This window comes from Natrix helvetica, assembly GCF_964273705.1.
Source record: "Natrix helvetica genome assembly, chromosome: Z".
NCBI classification, from domain to species: domain Eukaryota; kingdom Metazoa; phylum Chordata; class Lepidosauria; order Squamata; family Natricidae; genus Natrix; species Natrix helvetica.
The window spans coordinates 90159795-90183247 of record NC_138554.1 but is presented as its reverse complement, the minus strand read 5'-3'; the positions used below and the strand labels follow the sequence as shown (position 1 = coordinate 90183247).

General features: G+C 39.3%; 1 long non-coding RNA gene across 4 annotated transcripts in view; it reads right to left on the bottom strand.

The window, feature by feature from the left end:
- Positions 1 to 400: 400 nt before the first annotated feature.
- The window catches only part of LOC309402100, a 193560-nt gene continuing 170507 nt past the window's right edge, over positions 401 to 23453 (bottom strand). For 2 of the 4 annotated variants that reach the window (XR_014176834.1, XR_014176836.1), the window contains exons 3-4: positions 2234 to 2415; positions 401 to 1070 (exon numbers count right to left, since the gene is read on the bottom strand). This is a non-coding gene — a long non-coding RNA (uncharacterized lncRNA). Of the gene's footprint in view, positions 1071 to 2233; positions 2416 to 7726; positions 7804 to 23453 lie in introns of those variants that run through there. The other 2 variants (XR_014176837.1, XR_014176835.1) reach the window with 2 other exon arrangements.

Sequence of the window (23453 nt, the reverse complement as noted above, 5' to 3'; positions counted from 1 at the left end):
CCTTGACTTACGGCTACAATTGAGCCGAAAATTTTGGTTGCTAAACAAGAGCGTTATTAAGTGAGTTTCACCACATTTTACCCAATCCATGACATCTCCTGGTGAGTGACATCAAGTTGGCCATGCCCACCCAGTCACATGACCACCAAGCCATATCCACAAAAAAGGCCACACCCACAAAATAGGTAGTAAAAAGTTTTGAAACCCACTCCTGGTACACTCGCCCCAGTGCTCTGCCCAATGTACCCTTTAGGACCTTAGAGCAGCACAACAGAATGCAATCGATGTTTCATGCTTTTGAGTAAGTACCATTTAAGTTTTTTATGCACTTTAATTTTATGTTTATATTTATAGTGGGTTCAAAGGGATTCATAACTGCTGACACATTTGACCCCTCCCTCTGGCTCAGCCTGATGGTCTCCTACATTTATTTTCATCTTAATTGGTTCTTTCTACTCTTTTGCTATTCTCAATGGAGAGAAGAGAAAACAGACCTGGGAAGTGGAGGAAGAAATCCATTGCTATATGTTAAAAAACAGATGTAGAATTTGACAACTCAAACATTGGTGAGATCTTCAGGAGATTCAAAGAAAATCAACAATCTTGAATCCTTCAAAGGTTAGTGAGATCACAGATCCAAGTGGAGCCTTTAAATATAGTGAATATTGCATTTTTTATAACTATAAAATATTTAGAGGTTTTAACTGACTATTATTTCAGCCCACAACCTTATATCTTATTTTCTACTTTCTTTTCAAATGCTAAAGTACAGCAAGCAAACATTAATTACAACCCACAGTTTTGTTTAAATGTTCCAGTGTAACAGCATTTGAATCTACAGAAGAATGCTTCCTGCAGATTGTTTAACATATAATGCAGAGGTGATCTTCAGATATACAGTATGCTTCCTTTCATTCTTGATTAGGAAAGAACAAAATAAATGTTGCAGAATTGGCAGTGGCTTTTTCTATTTTGGGTTATATTCAAAGGTGTTCCTTCCTGTTTGTCCATCATGTGCCTTCCTGGGTTTCAGTCTCTGGCAAAAGAATGTGCTCTAGCCACGGATATGCCTGTAAAACAAAGATTAAACTAAAGATAATCTTTCCATGGCACTCTTTGTTCTGAAGTGGTTTCCTGAAAAAGTCTCAGGAGGGCTTGTCCAAGATGACAACTTTGTAAATCTTAGGTATTCCTAGCATTGGAAATCAAGGTCACAGCACAGTGGTGGCTCTGATAATCCATCTAGATAAGGAATATTTTCACTAAAACAGCTTTCTCACAGAAAATGGTGTCCTTTGTGGGTTATGGGAAATGGTATTTAAGGGAAAGAAAACAATATTTCATTTCAGTTTTAGCTCCAGATTTTGACAGCTGTGTGTTGAATATTCAGTATTACCATCAATAATTGTTCACTTACTTGAATTTCCTTTTTTTCTATTCTAAGAAATAATTTACAAGATCACAAAACACTATTGCAGTACACACCAAACTGTCTTAAAATTAATGTATTCTGTGTTTATTCTGCCTCATTGGATTCTGCTCCATGGAATTATCCAATGGAATTTATACCTGATACCTACATTCTTATATTCTTCACTCTAAGCACTTAATCTACTTTTAATTAATATATAGCTACAATCTTCCGTACTCATTACACTTAGATCAGGTGAGTTTTATTTTTGTGTTGAGGAGCCATTGAGAGTAATTTATGAAGTAATGAATAATATCATACAAAAAAGCAGATTGCGTGTTGGAGGGACTTGCTGTCTGATTGTTGTTGCATGTTACTCTTCCTACTTCAGCTATAAAAGCTATTTTAGGAGCTTGCGTATGTATTTTATTTTATTTTCTGCTAAAATAACTTGGCAAATTATACTTCTACTTTTCACCTTTTGCCACATATTGTTTGCAGCAGAATTTCAGGGGGCTCCAGGGACTACAAAACAGTAACACAAAGAAGTCTTCTGAGTCCGATAGCCTTCCTTTCATATTGGAACAATACTGAGAATGTAGTAGTGGACACCATCAGAACAATCTTGAATCACATCTAATCTATGTCAAAAAAAAATTACTGTCACTATTGTAGATCATAGACATGGCAGGGGAAGCATGTAGGACATGATTTGCAAAATTCTTTCCCACACCTTCCTAAGTGTTCCTTTTTGGTTTATGTGATGAGGAGAAAGATGTGATTAAAATCGATAGGTTCTCAGAATTCTGAGCTGCTGCTTACCATTAGGAGATGTTTTTATGCCTTCAGCCTGACCCAGCCCTGTTTTGCAGGCAATTTTTCTTTGGCTGGGTACTCTCTCCACACCAATTTAGTCCTGTTCTATCCAATTTGTGGAGAGTTGTCCTTTTGATATAGTACTGACTCCTGTACAGAAGATAATTTCTTTTTAGTGTTCTGTTAGCCTGGAAAGAATAAAAAGTCCTTATGACAAGAATTGCCAACAATTAAATGCTGCAATAAACATCAATTATTTATGTTTCATGATTACGATGCTCAACAATTGTTTTTTTCCTCACTTTGCTTTATCATGTTGTTAATGTAAAGCAGATGCAATTATTTCTTATAATTTTATAGCATGTGGTGAAACAGAAATATATGGAAGACATTGCCCATCTAGATACTGTGCTTTATTTTGGTTAAAAGAAATCTCTGCACATGTTCAGCTTTCATGTTTCCTTCAATTTCTAAACCAACCTGTTTATTTGTTTTTTTAAATGTTGGAAATTTGGATTTTATTACTTATTTAAATACAATTAAAATACATATCTAATTCTAATATATTTTTAAAACATATGTTGGAGAGCATCAGATTTTTTCCCCATTTGCTTTCTCTCTCTTTTCTTTTCCTTTGCTTTATTTGCTGTCTAAGGATGGGATAAAATTTGAACTAAACCAAGTTGACCTAACAGCACATAAAAAAATGGATGTTGATAAGCACATTGTCCAGCTGGGACTGATCAGTTTCCAAATTCACAAAGATTGCCTCCCACTTCTACTGAGTCAGTTCTATAAGAATTTATCCAATTGTTGCATCTAGAATTGGGAACAGGCCCATACTTTCTTAACAGGAAATTACTCAGGCAGTTCATTTTAAACAATTCTGTAATCCAAAAACACAAACCGATCTTCAGGTTTTCGTTTCTTTAACTGTACAAAGCCTTTCATGCCTGTACATATGAATGTGGACACATTCTCACATAAATTAGTTGAGCATTAATATATTCTTCTTGAACCCCTTGATGTACTTGATGCTGAATCCTTGCTTGTTTAGCACTCAGAGCACATCCCTGAACAATTGTATGCCTCCTCTGGCATTCGACCCACAAAAACAAGTGTTTGGGGTTTTTTTCCAGCTTTCTTTCCAAATACCAGTTTATTAATCCCACAGTGAGCATTATTATGCTACAGCTTGCTTAATATATATTGGCCATTTGTTGCTGATCAGACTGATAGCCTCTGGGCATTCAAAGTAGTACTAACAGAAGAGAAATGTGGGGATGTGTTGCTGGAAGCTTCTTTGTTATGGTACATGATATTTTAAGATGGGATAAAGCCTAGCACGGCATCTTTGCTAAATTATCTACAATGTTACCATTCAATTATAATCAGAAAGAGGGCAGGATAATGAGGTTGTAAGCCAAATTATAGCCAAAGGCAGCATTAACAAATTAAAGTGTTCTTACATTTTAAGGATACTCTTAACATGCCTTGGCACTTCATTACAGTTGTTGCCCGTTCTACACATATCATTTCATTACTGTATCTTCAGAGAGACAATGAGGAAAGAAGCAACCCATACTGCACATGCACCGCTCAGTAATGTAAGAACAAATACAGTGACATCATTTTTGTTAATTTGTCTCTCTGTAGAATTTATACCTTACTTTTTCACATTTATCTTCCAAAGGCCTTTCACTTGGTTAGATTTTTTGCCCTTGCTTCTCCACCTTTCCTTATATTTGGAATATTCTATATAATTTAGAACACCTCCACGATCCATACTATACTCTAGTTCTCTTATTAATTTTAATATATTCTTTAAAAATCACTTCTGCAATAAACCCCAAATTGAAGCTCAAGTAACCAAAAGTTACTTGAGCTTCAATTTCAGATTAATTTCTGTGGCCGCATTCTTCCATATCGTCTAGCTGACTGTACATTATAAGCCTAATGTAATATAAAGATCTTTTGTCATTCCCCCTACAATGCACACTGAGCATGCAAGAATCTCTGCACCTGAAAATTAGAATTAAGCATCAGAATACTGCTTGTTTATTTTAGGAAAGGATCATGATGAATGGTTCTAAAGACCAAGCATTGATTAAATTTCCCAAGAACCCCTATTTCAGGAAAAGCTCATAAATTAGCAGAGATCCTATCTCTGTTTTTAAGTTTTACATCAACTCCGTAGAGTGATTCTTTTCCTCATAATCTTTAAGATCAGATGGGCTGGACTTCCAATTGATGTCGTGGCACTATCAGATGTGAAGATCAGGGCTCTGCAAATGAGCACTAAATCTCTTTCTTGGAGGGCCCCATAAGGAGCTGAAGTCACCCTGTAGGGGTGATGAAGAGTGGAAGGGTGCCCTACAGTCACAGAGAGCTGTAGCTCTCCTGCTTGACCCAGAGTTAATTCCCTCTCATCCAACAACAAAGAAGACAGGCAGCCATTATGGCTGCTGTGAAACTGGGGCAGCCGAAGAAACAAAGAATATGCTGGAGTGGTGTGGATGAACAATGAACTGGAACTGGGAGAGGTGACTCTTTTTTTTAACCTAAAACCTACCCTAAAGAAAATAAATTCTGGAAAAGAGACTCTTTGAAAAGTGTGTTTTAGCAGTGAACAATTAAAGAGAGAAAAATCACAGATCCAAAAGAAAAGATGTTAAGAAGAGAGCACAAAAACTTTAAAAACACAGAAAGATTGGCTCTCTAATTTTTATTGGCAATAAGGTATTTTAAAATGCTGGAATTACTTGTCAGAATTTTGATTATTTGTTTGAATAAATACCAACAGAACCTGCTAGAATCTGTGTAATGTTGAAAGTTAAGCTGAAGGCACCATCTACTGGTGAATGGAATAGCATTATACTCCTATAACCCTGAGAAAAATACTGATAAAACAGAGGAGAAAGTGGAAATAAATAACACCTGGAAAACTGCTGTGCTATCTACTGCTCTATACTTATCTACTTCATGACGGTGCAGTGATAGACCATTGAAAGACTACTGAGCTATATTTGGATTTATCAAAAGAAGACAAGATGCTTCAGCAGGGGAAAATGAGTGGGTTGTAAAAAGAAATGGTGTCGATGATATTATGATAAGGAATCACAGGGAGATAAAGGAACACACACACACACACACACACACACACACACACACACATACACACTCTACCCTCAGATGCTTTGGAAAATAGCCTAACTCCTTCTTCTTTGTGGCAGCCCCTAAGATATTGTAACACTGCTATCATGTCTCCCGTAGTCCTTCTTTTCAATAGACAAATCATACTTAGTTCCTGCAACCATTCTTCATAGATTTTAGCCTCCAGTCCCCTAATCATCTTTATTGTTCTTCTCTGCACTCTTTCTAGAGTCTCAACATCTTGTGAGTGTATGCATGTGTATATTTTTCTTCCTTTCAAAACTATATTAATAAAATTATATGTAAAGGAATGTGGGAGCAGTCTAACATCAATCCTCAAATTTGCACTTGAAGAGGTTCAGCTATATAGCGGAAGTCCAAAACAATTAATTCAAGATTCATTTCATGTCTGTGTTTGTGCTTTAAGCATTAGAATGGGAAAGCAACACAAATGTTTCAATTAAAAGTCCAATTCTTTCAGTATCTTCCCCTTTTTCCCTTAAATAATTTAACTACTATACCACTTCCTTTATCAATTCCAGTTTTATTACTTATCTATTTTACAGAGCCAATCAACTATATGCTTCCAGCAGCCAGTTCTATTTAATAGCATGGGGACATGTTAAAACTATTCAATATTTTAAAATCATGGATAAAACATGAAACTTCAATTATACTTTTCTAAGATTGCTGACATACATATTCAAGTGTACCTTTAATACTATCAACTGATGCATTATTTTCTATTTGTTACAGCACTTGTCACATTTGTGAAATATTTTATGGTAAATGTTCATGTAAGTTCTGCTTTTCTAACTTACAAAATGTGCTAGAAGCTTTTGCACACCCAATTAATGCACATACTTGGTCAATAATTTAAATCCAAGGCTAAAGTAATACATTATGTATTGTTAAATTTGCAGAATTTGAAGATGATCCAGTGCAGCTTTAACAGCATTTTCTTCCCTAACAACAATTATTATTTTCTTCTGAAAATAGAATGTTTCTTTACTTACCATATTAGTAGATTTGTGTTCCATTAAACATGGATCGTGTGATGAAATAATGAATGACCAATTCATGGATTTTTCCTACCAATTCTCTCTACAGAAATTCAAGAATCTGACACAGGGCTCTATGACAGATAGTTAGACCTTTCTTAGTGTAATTATTTTGATTTTTGTCTTAGTATTATACAAACATTGAGGGTTTTCTGGTTACTTTTTCTACTTGTGATATTTTTGAACTTATTTGATTACTGGAAGTGAATACAACTGATTTCTTCTGTAACAAGTTTTTCCTTTACTCTGAAGCTTCACTAGCTACCATACTTACCAATTACAAATAGCCCAATAAGTAAATAATGAAGTACAGAATGACCAACACATCTGTTTTTCACAGATGAAAATATTAAGAGCCTGATATAGGGCTTGATGCTGAATATCAAGAATCTTCACTGAATATCAAGAACCCAACAGGAGATGAGAAAAAGAAACTCTCAGTTTGATTCATAATTGAGATGTGAGTTTTTAAAATAAAAATAAAAGAGCTACCCATAGTTACTAATTTAAAATATTCAGTGAATAAGGTTTATTGACTTCATTTACAAAAAAGCAACACGACTACAAAACAACAGTGCTAGAGCCTGAAATATTGATTGAGGAAGTGCAAGACTTATTAAAAAGTCACCCAAAAGGAAAGCGCACAGAATAGATGGCTATCAACAGAAATAATTCAAGCAGCAGGGGAAAAGCAGCATAAAATGGTTACATAGACTCTTTAACATAACATAGACACAACTAACTGCACAAAGCAAAGTAATAATGCCAATGTGGAAACACAAAGGAACAAATGAGAATGCACAAAGGATTTATAGTTTCATTCTTGAGCCATATACAGAAAATGTATACTAAGATAATAGAAACAAGATTAATACCAGTTATAGAAAGACAACCACAAGGTACATTGGAACCCTTCACAGTATCATCTGGGGTAAAACAGATATGTGTATTATTATTCATATATCACTACTATTGTTTATCCATTAACAGCATAAGAAAAGAACCAAATTCAAGAATGGAAATAATATCAACAAATTACTCTATCGTAGATGATCAGGCAAGTCCAGCTAAAAAACTGCAACAACATCTTATGGTTCTGAAAAAGAATGCAAGACAAATAATATGAGAATGAGTAAAGAGAAAACAGTAGTAATGGCAATTGGAAGAAAAAAGCATATCCTAAACATAATAATAGAAGGAACAAGCATAAAACAAGAATTAAAGTTCAAATATCTAGGAAAAACATTCACCAAAGATGATAAAATGGATAAGGAGATTAACATACTATGCAGTAAGGCCAACCAGGTATTGGGACAGCTTGCTCCATTCCTACAATATAAGGCAGTACTAATCAGCACAAATAGGCTTCTCATATAAAGCATATTCATCTCATACCTTATGTTACAACAAAACATAAACAAAAGTTGGTCACCATGGAAATGAGATGTTTGAGGAAAGCTGCTGGAGTGCCCAGAAGAGCTAAAATCAGAAATGACACCACAGGAGAAAGAATTGCAATATTAAATTACATACAAAAAGAACAGATGAAATGGTTTGCTCACTTGTATATACCATACAAGGCATATACAAAAACAGCAAAAGGTCAAAGAACACAAAAGAAGATGGTGAGACAACATTAAAGACACACTGTAACAACATCAATTAACGATGTTTGAGGCTGCCAGAAAAGCAAGAGCCAGGCCTTTGTATCTCCCAGAAGAAGAAGAAGAAGAAGAAGAAGAAGAAGAAGAAGAAGAAGAAGAAGAAGAAGAAGAAGAAGAAGAAGAAGAAGAAGAAGAAGAAGAAGAAGAAGAAGAAGAAGAAGAAGAAGAAGAAGAAGAAGAGAAGGAGGAGGAGGAGGAGGAGGAGGAGGAGGAGGAGGAGGAGGAGGAGGAGGAGGAGGAGGAGGAGGAGGAGGAGGGATAAGGCTTATCTTAGATTTATGTGAGGTATGGGAATCTAGATAGTTTGCAGACCATGGAGATATTCACATCCGGTCTTTGATGACCTTGCAATTTATTATTATTGTTGTTGTTGCCTAGCCAGCTACAAATTTAGACTAGATTTGATATTATGTCCACTCACTGAATCTTTACCAGGGACCTGGGATATGCAGATGTTGACTGATGATGTTAAAGGCATAGTTACAGGATATAAGCTATTAAAGCTACCTTTTACAATTTACTGATGGAGATTTTATCAATACAATGGTGTTGAAGTGGCACTTTATATACTTTATGACTGGACTCATGGCATCTATTAATATAGTTAGTATCTTTGCTTTATTTTGTCATGGTCATTCAACTTCTATTTGCAGGTCTTTGTATTCTGGTTCCCCGCCCCCAGTTCTTTCCCTTCTATTCTGCTGTCTCCATGTACTGCAATGTCCACTATCCAGACTTTGTCTTTCTTATCCACAGTTCTTAAGTCTGAGATAGGTGCTTATCTGTTTGAATTATAAATAAACCTGGACAACACAGAACAAGTAAAAAATATCATTTAAAACCCCCATACACAAATATATAAAAAAATAACAATAATCTATTTTTCAAAATGATCAATGATAGAAGCCATCATTCTGTCAGGTCAACATAGTCACTGTAAAAAGTTCCCCATCATGACTCTTGGCAGCAGAGCCAAGACTTCATAATAATAATAATAATAATAATTATTATTATTATTATTTGTTAGCCGCACCCTCTCCCGAAGGACTCGGGGCGGCGTACAACAAAAACACATAAAATACAAATATAGACAGTACATACACAAAAATATAGACGTATACATGGAGGAGGTAGACAGATCGATGGAAACAATTAAAATCACAATTTAAAATCCCCTAAATAAAATTACAAAATTAAAAACCCGTCAGGAGCGATATGATCAAACTATGGTTGAGCCAGGCCAGCTACTTGGAAAAGGTGGGTCTTGAGCTTTGAGTGGAAGGAGCGGAGGTCAGAGGTAGTCCTAATATCCGGGGGGAGGTCATTCCACAGGGCTGGGCCCGCCACAGAGAAGGCTCTGCTCCTAGGCGCCGCCCCCCGGCACTGTCTGGTGGACAGCACCTGGAGAAGTCCCTCTCTGTGTGAGCGAATTGGTCGCAGGGATGTATGGGGCAGGATACGATCCCGCAAGTAGCTAGGTCCTGTGCCATGCAGCGCTTTAAAGATCATTATCAAAACCTTGAAACGCACCCGATAGACCACAGGAAGCCAGTGCAGCTCGCGCAGGAGAGGTGTCACATGGGAGTACCTTGTACTCCTCATAATCAACCACGCGGCCGCATTCTGGACCAACTGTAGTCTCCGAGTGCATTTCAAGGGAAGCCCCATGTAGAGAGCGTTGCAGTAGTCCAGGCGAGATGTCACCAGCGCATGAGTGACTGTGCGTAAGGCGTCCCGGTCCAATAGGGGGCGCAATTGGCGCACCAGGCGAACCTGGTGGAACGCCCCCCTTGCCACGGCTGTCACATGGTCATCCATGGACAGCCGGGCATCCAGGAGGACGCCCAAATTGCGCGCCCGCTCCACGGGGGCAAGTTGTACACCCCCAATGGCCAGAGATGGAATTAACTGGTTGAACCGGGGGGCCGGAACTCACAGCCACTCCGTCTTGGAGGGGTTGAGCTTGAGTCGGTTATCATCCATCCAGACCCATATGGCTTCCACACACCGGGACACCACTTCGACGGCCTCGTTGGGGTGGTTCGGGGTGGAAATGTACAGCTGAGTATCATCAGCGTACAGATGATATCCCACCCCGAAACCATGAATGATCTCACCCAGCGGCTTCATATATGTGTTGAACAGGAGTGGCGAGAGGACCGACCCCTGTGGCACCCCACAAGTAAGGGGGCTTAGGGTCGACCTCTGCTCCCCTGCCAACACACGTTGCGTCCAGCCGGAAAGGTAGGAGCCGAACCACCGCAAAACGGTGCCCCGGACCCCCAACCCCTCCAGTCGGTGCAACAGGATACCATGGTCGATGGTATCAAAAGCCGCCGAGAGGTCTAATAGGACCAGGATAGAGGAACAACCCCTATCTCTGGCCCTCCAGAGATCATCCACCAACGCGACCAAGGCCGTCTCCGTGCTGTGCCCAGGGCGAAAGCCGGACTGGCGCAGGTCTAGATAATCATTTTCCTCCAGATGTCGTGGAAACTGATAAGCCACCACACTCTCTACAACCTTCGCCAAAAAGGGAAGGTTGGAGACAGGACGATAATTGGCCAGCTCCGTAGGGTCCAGGGAAGGCTTCTTGAGCAAGGGTCTCACCACCGCCTCTTTCAAGGCGGCCGGAAGAGACCCCTCACCCAACGAAGCGTTCACTAGGCCCAGGAGCCAGTCACGTGTAACCTCCCAGGATGCCAGTACAAGCCAGGAGGGGCACGGGTCCAGTAAACATGTGGTAGGTCGCAGTCGTCCACGCATTCTGTCCAAATCCTCGATGGCAACCAAAGTTTGACGTCTCCACTAGACCACTGAAAGGGACCCAATCCTTCCGGATTTGAGCGATTTTATCCTGCAGATATTTCCCAAATTCCTCTGCCCTACCCTGTAAAGGGGCCTCCCGCGGCCTCTGAAACAGGATGGAGCGGGACACCCGAAACAGGGCGGCAGGGCGGTTCTCTGCGGATGCAATGAGAGCGGCACAATATTGACGTTTGGCTGCTCTCAATGCCACAAGGTACGTCCTTAAATGGGCTCGTACCTGTGTTCGGTCAAATTCGGAACGGGAGGATCTCCAACGACTCTCTAGGCATCTCTTGCGGCGCTTCATTACCCTTAGCTGCTCGGTAAACCAAGGGGCCAGGGTGGATCGTTGCCGCCGGAGAGGCCGCAAAGGCGCCACCCGGTTCAAGGCCCCGGTAGTCGCATTATTCCACGCGACCACCAGGTCCTCTACCCGGGGGCGGGTCAGGGCTACAGGAGGTGGCCCAAGCTCCATCTGGAACCTATCTAGTTCCATCAGGCACCTGGGGCGGAACCATCTAGTGTTTCAGAGCCTTCCTAAAGATTTTTTTTGCCTTTGAAATTATTTTTTCAAACATATAGCAAATCTTCTGAATGAAGATTCATAGGAAATGTAGATTTTTTTTCTTTTAAAAAATATTTTTTTAATTTTTTTTGTTCTCTATATACAATTATAGGTATACATTCACATAGTTATTATTCTTTTTTTACATTCATGGTTCTTATACATTTGTCATTCCATTTATAGAATTATAAATTTCCATTTGGGTTGCTTTGTTTACCATCCCTCACCTGTTTTGACACCACTTTCTTCTCCCTTTCTTTTGTCCCTCCGTCCCTCCTCTACTTCCTTCCTTCCTCCTCCCCTTCCTTCTTCCCTTACCTCTCCCCTCCTCCTCTCTTCCTCTTCCTCTTCCTACCCTCTCTCCTTCTCTCTTTCTCTCCTTCTCTCTTCCAACTTCCTCTCCTCCTCTCTATCTTCATTGAACTCTACCCAGTAAACAAATTAAATTCTGCTTCCAGTATCCCCTTTTCTCCCCTCTCCAACCTATTCTTCCATTGCTTCTACTTACTCCTCTTCCTTTGGCAGCTGAAGTTAAAGCAATCAGGTTCTTGAGTTGTTGTGGTTGTAAGGTAAAAACAAACATGCATGCCTAATGGAACATCTAAGCTGAGTGATTCATCACATAGAAACATAGATTCATCACTATAATCATCTTGGCATGGTATCAATATAATTGTGTTTCCTCTCACTTCCATTGCAAACAGACTCCACAAAATCAGGATTCTCAGAAACAGCTAAATATATTAACTGGCTAGCAAAATATTTGCAACATCAGTATGCCATCTGGTCACTGCTTACATCATTAAGCAAAAACAGTTATGAGAAATAATTGATGGTAATGGCAAATGAGTAGTACAGTAATTGATTTCGAAGGAATGGTTGGATGGTTTCCAGAGCTGCTCAAGCCGTAATTTTAACCCAGCTATTCAATGAATTTATCCATTCAAATTTGTTGGTTTATTACATGTGACTCCTGTCTTTCTCCAAAAAGTTCAGAGCAGGGGCAAGGACAGCATTTTCTCCTCTCACTAGTTTAACTACGTGCTGTGAGATGGCCTAAGCTGACAGATATCAACAGGCTTAACATCATCCAATGAACTTTAATAATATTACAAAAAAAAATTGGAAATTTCAAATGGGGTCTTTCTGATCCAAATCCAATATTCTCTTCATTGCTTTATGTGCAGATATATAAAATGATAGTTTCCATTCTGCTTTCTGGCTCTTAAAAGGACCCTGAAAGCAGCTTAAATCCGTAAAATTGTACAGACATAAAAATAGGCAATAAAGACTAAAACTAAAAAAAAATTACTCATTAAGAAAATAAATAAATATTAAATTTACAAGTTATCTTTTTTATAAAATACCTTTTCCATTGCCTTTAGGCACACTCTGAAACAGAAATGTAAATAAAATACTAAATTATAAATAAAGAATTAAAACAGATCAGTTAAATCATATGTTTAGAGTGACTGATGAATTTAAAGAATCTATACCTTACATTCAGCAGCAGCTGAACGGCTTATGGATCAATAAAGATATGGCAGTTCCTTCCTTCAGGCTAGCAATTTAAAAATTTATAACTTTAAAGAAAAAAAGACATTGAAAAAGTAACAAATAGATTAGGATTCACTTAGAGATAAATTTCCTTGGGCCCAAGCAATGTGATCAAAAGGCATATTTGCAAAACTAGAGAAAGGAGACAGTCAACATGAAAATGGAAAATAATAGCAAACATAGAGAATAAACAGGGAGAAAACCCCACAACCACTAGCAGTGATGTTACCTAATCAGGTGATAAAAGGTCTGCAAGAAAACAGTGCAACTCAGAAAGCACCAAGGATTTCACAGAGAACAAACTATGGAAACTTCCAGATTCTTGATTTTGTTAAAGAATACCATCTGGATTAGAAACTACATCTCAGGGCTATATAATGGTAATTTGGAACTAAAATTGGTTTCTATTTTCTTATTATAAGAGTTATATCTTAGAATACAGCAATAAAAAAGTAACCATAGTAAAAAAAAATACTTGAATGCATTTAATCCCATCCATTTTAATTTAGATTTTGCTTATCATTTAAAGCATGTGTACAAATATATTTTATATCAGTTTCAATAAGTAACTGATATTTATATTAGAAGATGTCAAAACAGCAATATTGGTCTGAATTTTTGCAATGTCTGGGAATGATTAGAATTCCTAGAATCATTCTTTCTACTAAAGAAAAATCTTCTTCATGCAATTATATTTTCCATAGAACCAATATTTAAAACAGGTTCTAATATTTTACAAAATATTATTTCTTGTAAAAACATTTAAACTGCTATTGCAATGGAGGGTTAATGGGGTAAATAGGAATATTATCTAATCACTGTTTCTTTAAAAGACAAAACAATCCAGCAGGTCAAATATACTTGCGAATCCATCAAGATGGCTTGACCTGAAGGCATTTAGAGTCTATGGTCCTGTTGTCTTCTAATGTGTTCGATTACATAATTGACACAGGCATTATGGACAAAGTATTCTCTGAACAAAAAGTTCAGGTCTACAAAATATTCTTTACAAACTTCTGGTGCCGATTAATTCACCAGCATCTATACCAGAGGTTCCCAATCTTTTTCGGTTTGCGGCTCCCATAACACTTCGGATTTTTTCCGCGGCTCCCTTAATAGGTACATCCGATTTTTTTTAATTTTTGACTTTTTAAGGATTTGGAAATCTACTTTTTAGTTCGTTAAGGTTAGGTTAATTGAAAAATAAATTAAACACGAGCTTTAAATTCACAATTTATTGAACATCGTTTAATGATTTAAAATTATTAATGGGATGGATGGGCTTGTTGTTCGCTGCACAACTTCTCAAATCTTGGAATAAAATTGGAAATGGCGACTCTCATTTCTTGCTCGACGTTAATTTTCGAGCGATATTTACTTTTTATTACTGCGACTGCCGAAAACCCAGCTTCGCACAAATAGGACGTTGCAAAAGGAATTAATATTCTTAGGGCTTTGCAACTAAGCAGTGGGTATTCCTCTTTTACTGATATCCAAAAATCAGAAAGTTCCATGCTAACAAATTTTAACTTCAATGTTGTGTCGCAAGACAACTCAATAAGAGATTCTTCTTCTGTAGAGGTAAATCCTGATGGAGCCTTGGCTCTAAATGGGTCTTGAATCCAAGTAAATTTTTCAATGTTATCTGCTTCAAAGTATTTTTCGAACCATTTGATAAGCTGAGATAGGTGATCTTCAAAAAGAGATTTTAAATTGCAAGACAAACTGATTTCATTGGAGGTTAAAAACTGGTGCAACAAGGGAAAGCAATCATTAAGATCATCTTCATTAATTTTTAGTTTCCATAGCTGTAATTTTTTTTTGAAAGCTGAAATCTTTTCTGTTAACTTTAAAATGTGCATATTGCGTCCTTGTAAAGAGAGATTCAACGCATTCAACTTTTCAAAGATATCACATAGGTATGCGAGTTTAATCAAAAAGTCTGTTTCTACAAAGTGTTTGGCATACTCATGTTTTTCTTCTTCAAGGAAAGTGTATATTTCTTGCTGTAATTGGAACGTACGAGACAATACACCCCCGCGAGAGAGCCATCGTGAGTGGCAGTAGTACAACAAAGATGTGTATTCACCTCCCATATCTTCACACATTCTTTTAAAAAATCTTGCTTTCAGTGGCCGAGTTTTTATATAGTTTACTATATTTACCACACGTTCTAAAACTATATTTAGTGGAGGACTTATATACTTTGATGCAAGTGCTTCTTTGTGAATGATGCAATGGGTCCAAACTGAATCTGGAGCTTTGTTTCGAATAAGCGCCTGCAATCCTCCATAAGAGCCGGACATCGAACGACCACCGTCAGTACAGACGCCAACGCACTTTGTCCAGTCTAAATTATTTTCAACCATAAATATATTCAGGATCTCGAACAAATCCTGAGCCTTTGTACTTCCAGTAATACTTTTACAAAAGAGAAGGTCCTCAACGATTGAATTACCATCTAAGAACCGTACGTAACAAATCAAGTGTGCGTCCTTATTATTGTCTGTGGCCTCATCGAGTTGCAGTCCATATTCACTTCCTTTTAATTTTTCAATTAATTGTGCATTGAGATCCTCCCCCATGTGCTGAATTCTGCGACTGATTGTATTGTTAGACAAAGGGACATTTGAAAGCAGTTTCCCCGCCGACTCACCAATCATAATGTTCACTAAATCTACAGCAGCCGGTAGAATGAGTTGCTCTGCAATAGTATGGGCCTTTTTACACTTAGCAACTCTATATGCAACTTTGTATGATGCTAGCAAAGCATTATTTGGTATTGACATATGTTTATAAATGCTGCCTTTTTGTTGTTTTAATTCAATTAACTTTCTTTTAAAAAAGTTGCGAGGTTTACCAACAAAGTTAGAATGGTTGGTTTCTAAATGTCGTTTTAACTTACTTGGAAGCATACATTCCGGTGCCAAAACTTTCATTTTATTTATTTTTATTTTATTATTCACATTTATAGACCGCCCCCTCTCCCGGAAAGGACTCGGGGCGGTGTACAGTCATTAAAATGCGTTATAAAATACATACATAAAACAGTTAAATAATTTAAATACGTAAGTGAAGGAGGTTGTAAGACTGTATATAGAATAATAAATATAGTACATTAAAAGCTTATTAAAACCCCAAACCCAATTAAAATGAATAAATCCCCGGGAGGTAAAACTAAGAAAGTGCCAGGCCAGCTGATTGAAATAGGTGAGTCTTTAATTTTTGCCGGAAGGAACGGAGGTCGGTGGTAGTTCGAATGTCTGGGGGGAGGTCATTCCAGAGGGTTGGGCCCATCACAGAGAAGGATCTACTCCTAGGTGTCGCCCGCTGGCATTGCCTAGCAGACGGCACCAGGAGGAGCCCCTCCCTGTGTGAGCGGATAGGTCGCAGGGACGTGTGTGGTAGGATGCGATCCTGCAGATACCTAGGTCCTATGCCATGGAGCGCTTTAAAGATGGTGATCAATACCTTGAAACGCACCCGAAAGGCCACAGGTAGCCAGTGCAGCTCGCGCAGGAGAGGTGTTACGTGGGAGTAACGAGTACTTCCCATAATAACCCGCGCGGCTGCGTTCTGAACTAGCTGCAGTCTCCGGATGCGTCCCAAGGGAAGCCCCATGTAGAGAGCATTGCAGTAGTCCAGGCGAGACGTCACCAGCGCATGAGTGACCGTGCGCAGGGCACTCCGGTCCAGTAGGGGGCGCAATTGGCGCACCAGGCGAACCTGGTGGAACGCCCCCCTTGCCACGGCTGCCACATGGTCCTCCATTGACAGCCGGGCATCGAGGAGGACGCCCAAATTGCGCGCCCGCTCCACAGGGGACAGCTGTTCGCCCCCTATGGCCAGCGATGGGGTCAGCTGGCTGAACCGAGGCGCCGGTACCCACAGCCACTCAGTCTTGGAGGGGTTGAGTTTGAGTCTGTTGTCCCCCATCCAGACCCCGACGGCTTCCAAACACCGGGACATCACTTCGACAGCCTCGTTGGGGTGGTTTGGGGTTGAAATATACAGCTGAGTATCATCAGCGTAAAGATGGTACTCAACCCCAAAACCACGGATGATCTCGCCCAGCGGCTTCATATATGCGTTGAACAGGAGAGGCGAGAGGACCGACCCCTGCGGCACCCCACAAGTGAGTGGCCTCAGGGACGACCTCTGCCCCCCTGTCAACACACATTGCTTCCGGTCGGAGAGGTAGGAGCCGAACCACCGCAAAACGGTGCCTCCGACTCCCATCCCCTCCAACCGGCGCAATAGGATACCATGGTCGATGGTATCAAAAGCCGCCGAGAGGTCTAATAGGACCAGGATAGAGGAACAACCCCTATCTCTGGCCCTCCAGAGATCATCAACCAACGCGACCAAGGCTGTCTCAGTGCTGTGCCCGGGTCGGAAGCCGGACTGGCGTGGGTCTAGATAGTCGGATTCGTCTAGGTGCCGTGGAAATTGTTGCGCTACCACATTCTCAACAACCTTTGCCAAAAAGGGGAGGTTGGAGACTGGACGATAATTAGCTAGCTCCATTGGGTCGAGCGAAGGCCTCTTGAGCAAGGGTCTCACCACCGCCTCTTTCAAGGTGGTTGGTAAGTATCCCTCACCCAATGAGGCGTTCACCAGGCCCAGGAGCCAGCCTCGTGTCACCTCCCAGGCTGCCAGTACCAGACAGGAGGGGCACGGGTCCGTTAAACATGTGGTAGGTCGCAGCCGTCCACGCAACCTGTCCAAATCCTCGGGGGCAACAGAGTCAAACTCCTCCCAGAATGGTCTCTCAAGACTCGCTGTTGGCAGCTCGTCTGGTCCACTGACGGAGGCCCACCCGTTCCGGATCTGATCGATTTTGTCCTGAAGATATTCTCCAAACTCCTCTGCTCTTCATGCACAATACACACTGTGGTCTCTCTTTATCATTTTCGTTTATTGATGTAAAGCCAAAATCCAAGTAACTGTCGTCATATTTACGACGTTTTCGCTTCTCAGAACCCTTGCCACTAGTTTGTGGAACTTCGTCTATAGATTTAGCACTATCTTGATTATTCAAGTTTAATAAGAATTTGTCCATTTTAGGGTGATCAGAAAAATAGCTTTTGAAAAGTAACTTAACCACCATACTATTAAGTTAGCCCAACAAACAAAAACTTATGCGAGCACTGAGAAGGTGATAACAAACAAATAGAAATCCGACTTGTAACTGCGCATGCGCACTAGATGTTTCAGAAATGGCGCATCAGCGTTAGACCCAGCGGGCACAGGTATTAATTGAATATTTCGCGGCGCCCTTATGACGATAGCGCGGCTCCCCAGGGAGCCGCGGCTCACACTTTGGGAATCACTGATCTATACAAAGAACCTTAACCAGCAAAGAGCATTGTGAAAATCCTTTACTTGAAACAAAAGACTAATAGTATGACTTAGTAAACTGAAGAAGGTACATCAAATGTCTTTACATTTTGTATGGTTTTTTTCCTCCTAGAAAGCCAGCGGTTTATGTGTATCTTTTACAGTTAGATGCTACAATGATACAGTTAAGGAAATTTTAATCTTATAGTGGCAATAGATTATAAAGGGTGAAACGATAAAACTAGAGGGATCTAAGGACAACTTGCCACAGCCATTTCTCTATGGCCAACTTGTGGCCAACTCAATGTGGGACAGCTTGCCTCAGGACCATTCAATGCAGGATAACTCAAGAAAAGGACAAGTCAATTGCACCGAGCCTTGTGTTGCTTTAGATTTGAATTTTCTCAAGTTACAAATTCTCAAAGTTGGGGTGAAACAGAGCATGGAATCCCTCGTTTCTCTTGTGCCTCTCTTGAGTTATCCTGCATTGAATTGTCACATTCCAAAACCAGATATAAGAACATAAAAATAAACCTGCTGGATTAGGTCAGGTCCTCTTTTATTCAACACTTTGTTTCTCACCATGGCAAACCAGAACTCTGTGGTGCTCAGAAGCAGAATATGGAGACCTTTCCCACTGTTGTGTTCCTGGGCATGTTCTGATTAGAATTTGGACAGATAATGTGCATCCACCACCAAAGGCTACCACTCCTGAACTGCATTCTCATTGCTCCTGAAGTTCTCCCTTTACCTCAAAAACCAGTCAGATGTTCTAGAGCAGTGGTCCCTAACTTTTTTAGTTCCATGGACCAGTAGCAGTGGCAGGGGAAGAGGGAGACACAACCTGATCCTGTGCATGCACAAATAAAACCTCATATACTCACCCTCAACTTGCGTGGCTCAATTCCCAACAGCAGCAGATCAGTACTAGTCGGTGGTCCAGAGGATAGGTACCCCTACTCTTGAAGTTGCTTAGTAACATCAATGGATGGCAGGATAGAAAATGTAGAGAAGATTTGTTGAGACAGCCATGATTTGAAGAGCTCATCCCATCTGTCCTAGGCATTTTTTAAAGGAAAAATAAGCCAGGCCTTTGGTCTTGGAAGAGCTATAATTCTGCGTCTCTCAGTTATAGTTCCTCGTTCTTCCCCAGTTGTTGCTACCTTATGTTCTGGCTAAAGAAGAAATGCTGCTGATACTTCTTCAAAATGGTGAAGGAAACCCAAAGCAACCCATTAAACATCAGTGCATGCTGAGAAATACTATCTCTGCATAACCATTAGCTCCTGCTGTGATTGTACAGACTGTCGGGGTGTAAATTCCACCCTGAAAATAATGAGTATGGATCTTGGCATATCCTCGAAGTATACTTTTGAAATAAGAAAAATAAACCCGAGGCATAATCTAAGAAAAAAACATTTTATTATAAAGAAAATAAAAAAACATTTTATTATAAAGAAAATAAAAATACAAACGTACTAAGCTAAATAATCACATCTTGGCAGAGAGTTTCTGTCTGCCTTAGCATACAGACAAAAGAAGGAAGTAAAGGAATGTTCACGAGCGAACCAGTAGAACCGGGATTTGCAATCCAGCTCTGCTCCGCATGCTTGGCATCTCCATGCATGCTCCCAGCAGAGTATCTGGCGGGGATGGGATGGGCCTGGCCGAGGCACTGTCTCCAGGGTGGCCCCACAGGCCAGATCTAACCAAGGGCCTTGAGTTCACATAATAGCTCATGCTTTGCATGATATGAAAGGTCCGATGAGCCTGAATCTCCAACAATGGACAGCAAAGATCTCATTTCTACTGGACTGTTAGGATAGTGGTTAGAATCAATAATGTGGAGTGTATCAGTGTGCTTCAATATCTTGTGACCTCACATTGAGAGTAGAGAAATGAATCCAGTCAGATAATCTTGGGAAGATTAGAACAGGAAGCAGCCTAGAAAACTGGCCCTCCTTTTGCCAGCTCTGCACTGTACTACAGAAAACTATTTCTGGCAGATAATTGTAAGTGAATGACTGAAAACAAGGTATCAGTGTTTGTGTCTGAATAATATGACTTGTCACAGTAATTTTTGGTTTTCATTATGCAGAACACAAAATAAACAAATGTCTCATGGAATGAAATTTTCTACTTTGGTAGCTCTGAAATTTGTTTTAGAGAAAATGATGGAATATCAGTGGATACTGGCCATGATATTTACATCCAATTTCCAAGTTTATAGAGAATATACGAATGCCACACATATGCCGGACAAGCAGCATTCTGTTATTTGGTTTTTCAGTGCTGTCTTGGGTTATTTTAAATTGAATTCTAGGTATGTTTATTAAGACATAATTGAATATATTCTATAGATGTTTATGATGACTAATTTAGTCATGTTTTTATGGCACTGATTAATAAAATATTAGATACAGGATATCTTACATGTGCTTAGATATATCTAATCCAACTTTTATAACAATAAACACTCTGTATAAGATATTGTAAAACAAGGTGGCGGTGATCGAGAATGCAAGATAAATTAGAAAAAGAAATGTTAAGAAAGGAAATCACTCGATACCATATTGGGAAATCTATTCTCCTAATAGAAAACCTGTAGCTCGCCAACCTCTCTAATATCTGGAAAGTGTTCATGCTGGCTCAGGTTCTTATGCATGTCTTGAGCATCTGAAAGGAATAGAATAGTAAATGGAATGACATAACTGTTCACTATGGCTAGTTGCAAAATCAGTTGAGTGCTTTACAAGGAAACAATTCCTGGAAGCTTGAAGATAATGAGAACAGGATGATTCAGAACAATATAGAGCTACTAAGATTGTTTTATGAAATGGTACTACAAGGAAGAAATTGTGCAACTGAAGTACAGCAAGTAAAAGCCAAGCAAATATATAACTAGAAGATAGTCAGTAATACATGAAAAACTGGTAACTTATCAGAAGCTTGTCAGTTCCTTCACTTCTTAGCCTCCTGATGCTACTCTCTGCTTTTACTGCCTTTTAGCAGGGATATAAATCTTTAATAGGCACTTTGCTAGTTGCAGTTTCCACCTCCACTTAGATGTCAACATCTTGACAAGGGTTCCTCCAAACATGTAGTTGTAAATAAATATGTAATTTGTTTAGATTCTTAGCAATAGCATTAGTACTTATATACCACTTCGTATTTACAGCACTCTCTGGACGGTTTATAATATCAGTATTGTTAGATTGGGTAATAAAAGGCACAAAAGGCTAGCGATAACAACAGCTCTTTATTGGTTTAAGGCAGGCATCCACTGAATGCATGGTCGGACAGCTCCCTTTTTAAAGGGGAGCTGACCGGCACTCCAGCCAATCAGGGGCCTCTCTGTTCCTGCCGGAAAAGAGAGGACCTGAGTGGAAACTACTATTGTCTTGCTGCAACCCGGGGGGGGGTATCTAACAAGTATATGGGCCCCAAAAATCTGACCTTGGAAGGATGGAAAGCTGAGTCAACCTTGAGCCACTCAGGATCAAACTCCTGGCAGTGGGCAGAGTTAGCCTGCAATACTGTATCACCACATCTCCTCTTCCATCTAACACAGCAATAATGAATTATTCCAGGAGCTCAGTTTGGCAGTCTCATATATTTTATATATCTATAAAAATATTTGCTAGTAGCTACCTGAACTCACTAGGATATTTTCTTGTCATTAACTCACTTTCTTGTTAAGTATATTCAGGATTACAACCTTTCTCTTTTTTGCATTTTTCTCCTTGCTGACATGATACTTTTATTTTGATTCCCATATATAGCTGGGATTCAGCTATTGAGAATTTGAACAGGAAGAATGAGTGAAACACCGGCTGCAAGACCTTTGATCCTTCTACAGGACCTCAACACCATCGTATATTGGGAAAGTTTATCTGGGCATGCAGCAAATATGTAGAACACTTTATGTTGTTCAGAGATTCATTGTTCAGTTGATTGGCTGTTGATATACTGTAGTGTTAGCGATTGAACTGATAAGAAAGTCTCATTTTGAAGCTCCTTCATGTGATAGTTTTGTCTAAAAAATCTCCTTTCCAACATTGTTGGAAAAACATTATGACTAAACATTTTTGCTAACTATTTAACGTTCGAAGAAATCACTGAAGAAGTTCTTCTCTTTGATGCAAATTCTATTCAGGGCTGCTTTGTGAAGCAATAAAACTCTCTTGTCCTCTTAAGCAAAGTAAAAAGCAAGATCTCTAGAGGCCTCTGTGAGGATGGAGCTGGGAGTTATACCAAACAGGCAAGATGGCTATCACAGAAGTGTGATTGAAGCTCTATTCCTCTATACTTTGTGTAATGACTATGTATGTATAAAACAATATATAAAGTGCGGTTTAAATTATATGATTGCAGCCATTATCTTGACTTGTTTTTTCATCTCCTTTCTGGGCAATCAATTGTTTTTGCTTTGATGAATGGAATTATTTCATTACTTCATATAGACCTAATGCAGCCTCATCAGTCAGTATATTTAATAGGCCTGCTATTTCCTTATTTATAGTATCTTTCTTATTGAAAGGATTGCAAATAAATCTGGATTGTATTTAATTTTTATCAATAGATATAGATATATTTGTAATCCTTCCATTTTACATAGACAGTCAACATTTTTCATGTTGACTCTCTATGTAATTTGTCAATTTGCTTTCAGAATACTTACAAATTTAGAGAATATGTTTTCAGGTTGAAAAATTGTTTATTCTTAATATGTGTTGAAAAGCTTGTCAACTCTCTGCTTTATCATCACAGCTAGAGATCCTTTAAAGGGTTCTCATTTTTAGTAAGATTTATGTTAATCACAGTTATATGATCTTAATATTACTATTTGTTCTTCATTTCTAATTTGTAATTTCCCTTATCCATACAGATAATATGAGTTATGTAAATGATCTACTTTGCTGTCGCTAGATATGAATGAGTTTGTCAATTTTGAGAATCTGGAGAAATTGTTGTTAACAACTGGGCCTAACAAAATTTTCCTCCACACCAGTGGTGGGTTTCAAAAATTTTTGGAACCTACTCTGTGGGTATGGCCTCCTTTGTGGGAGTGGTTTGCC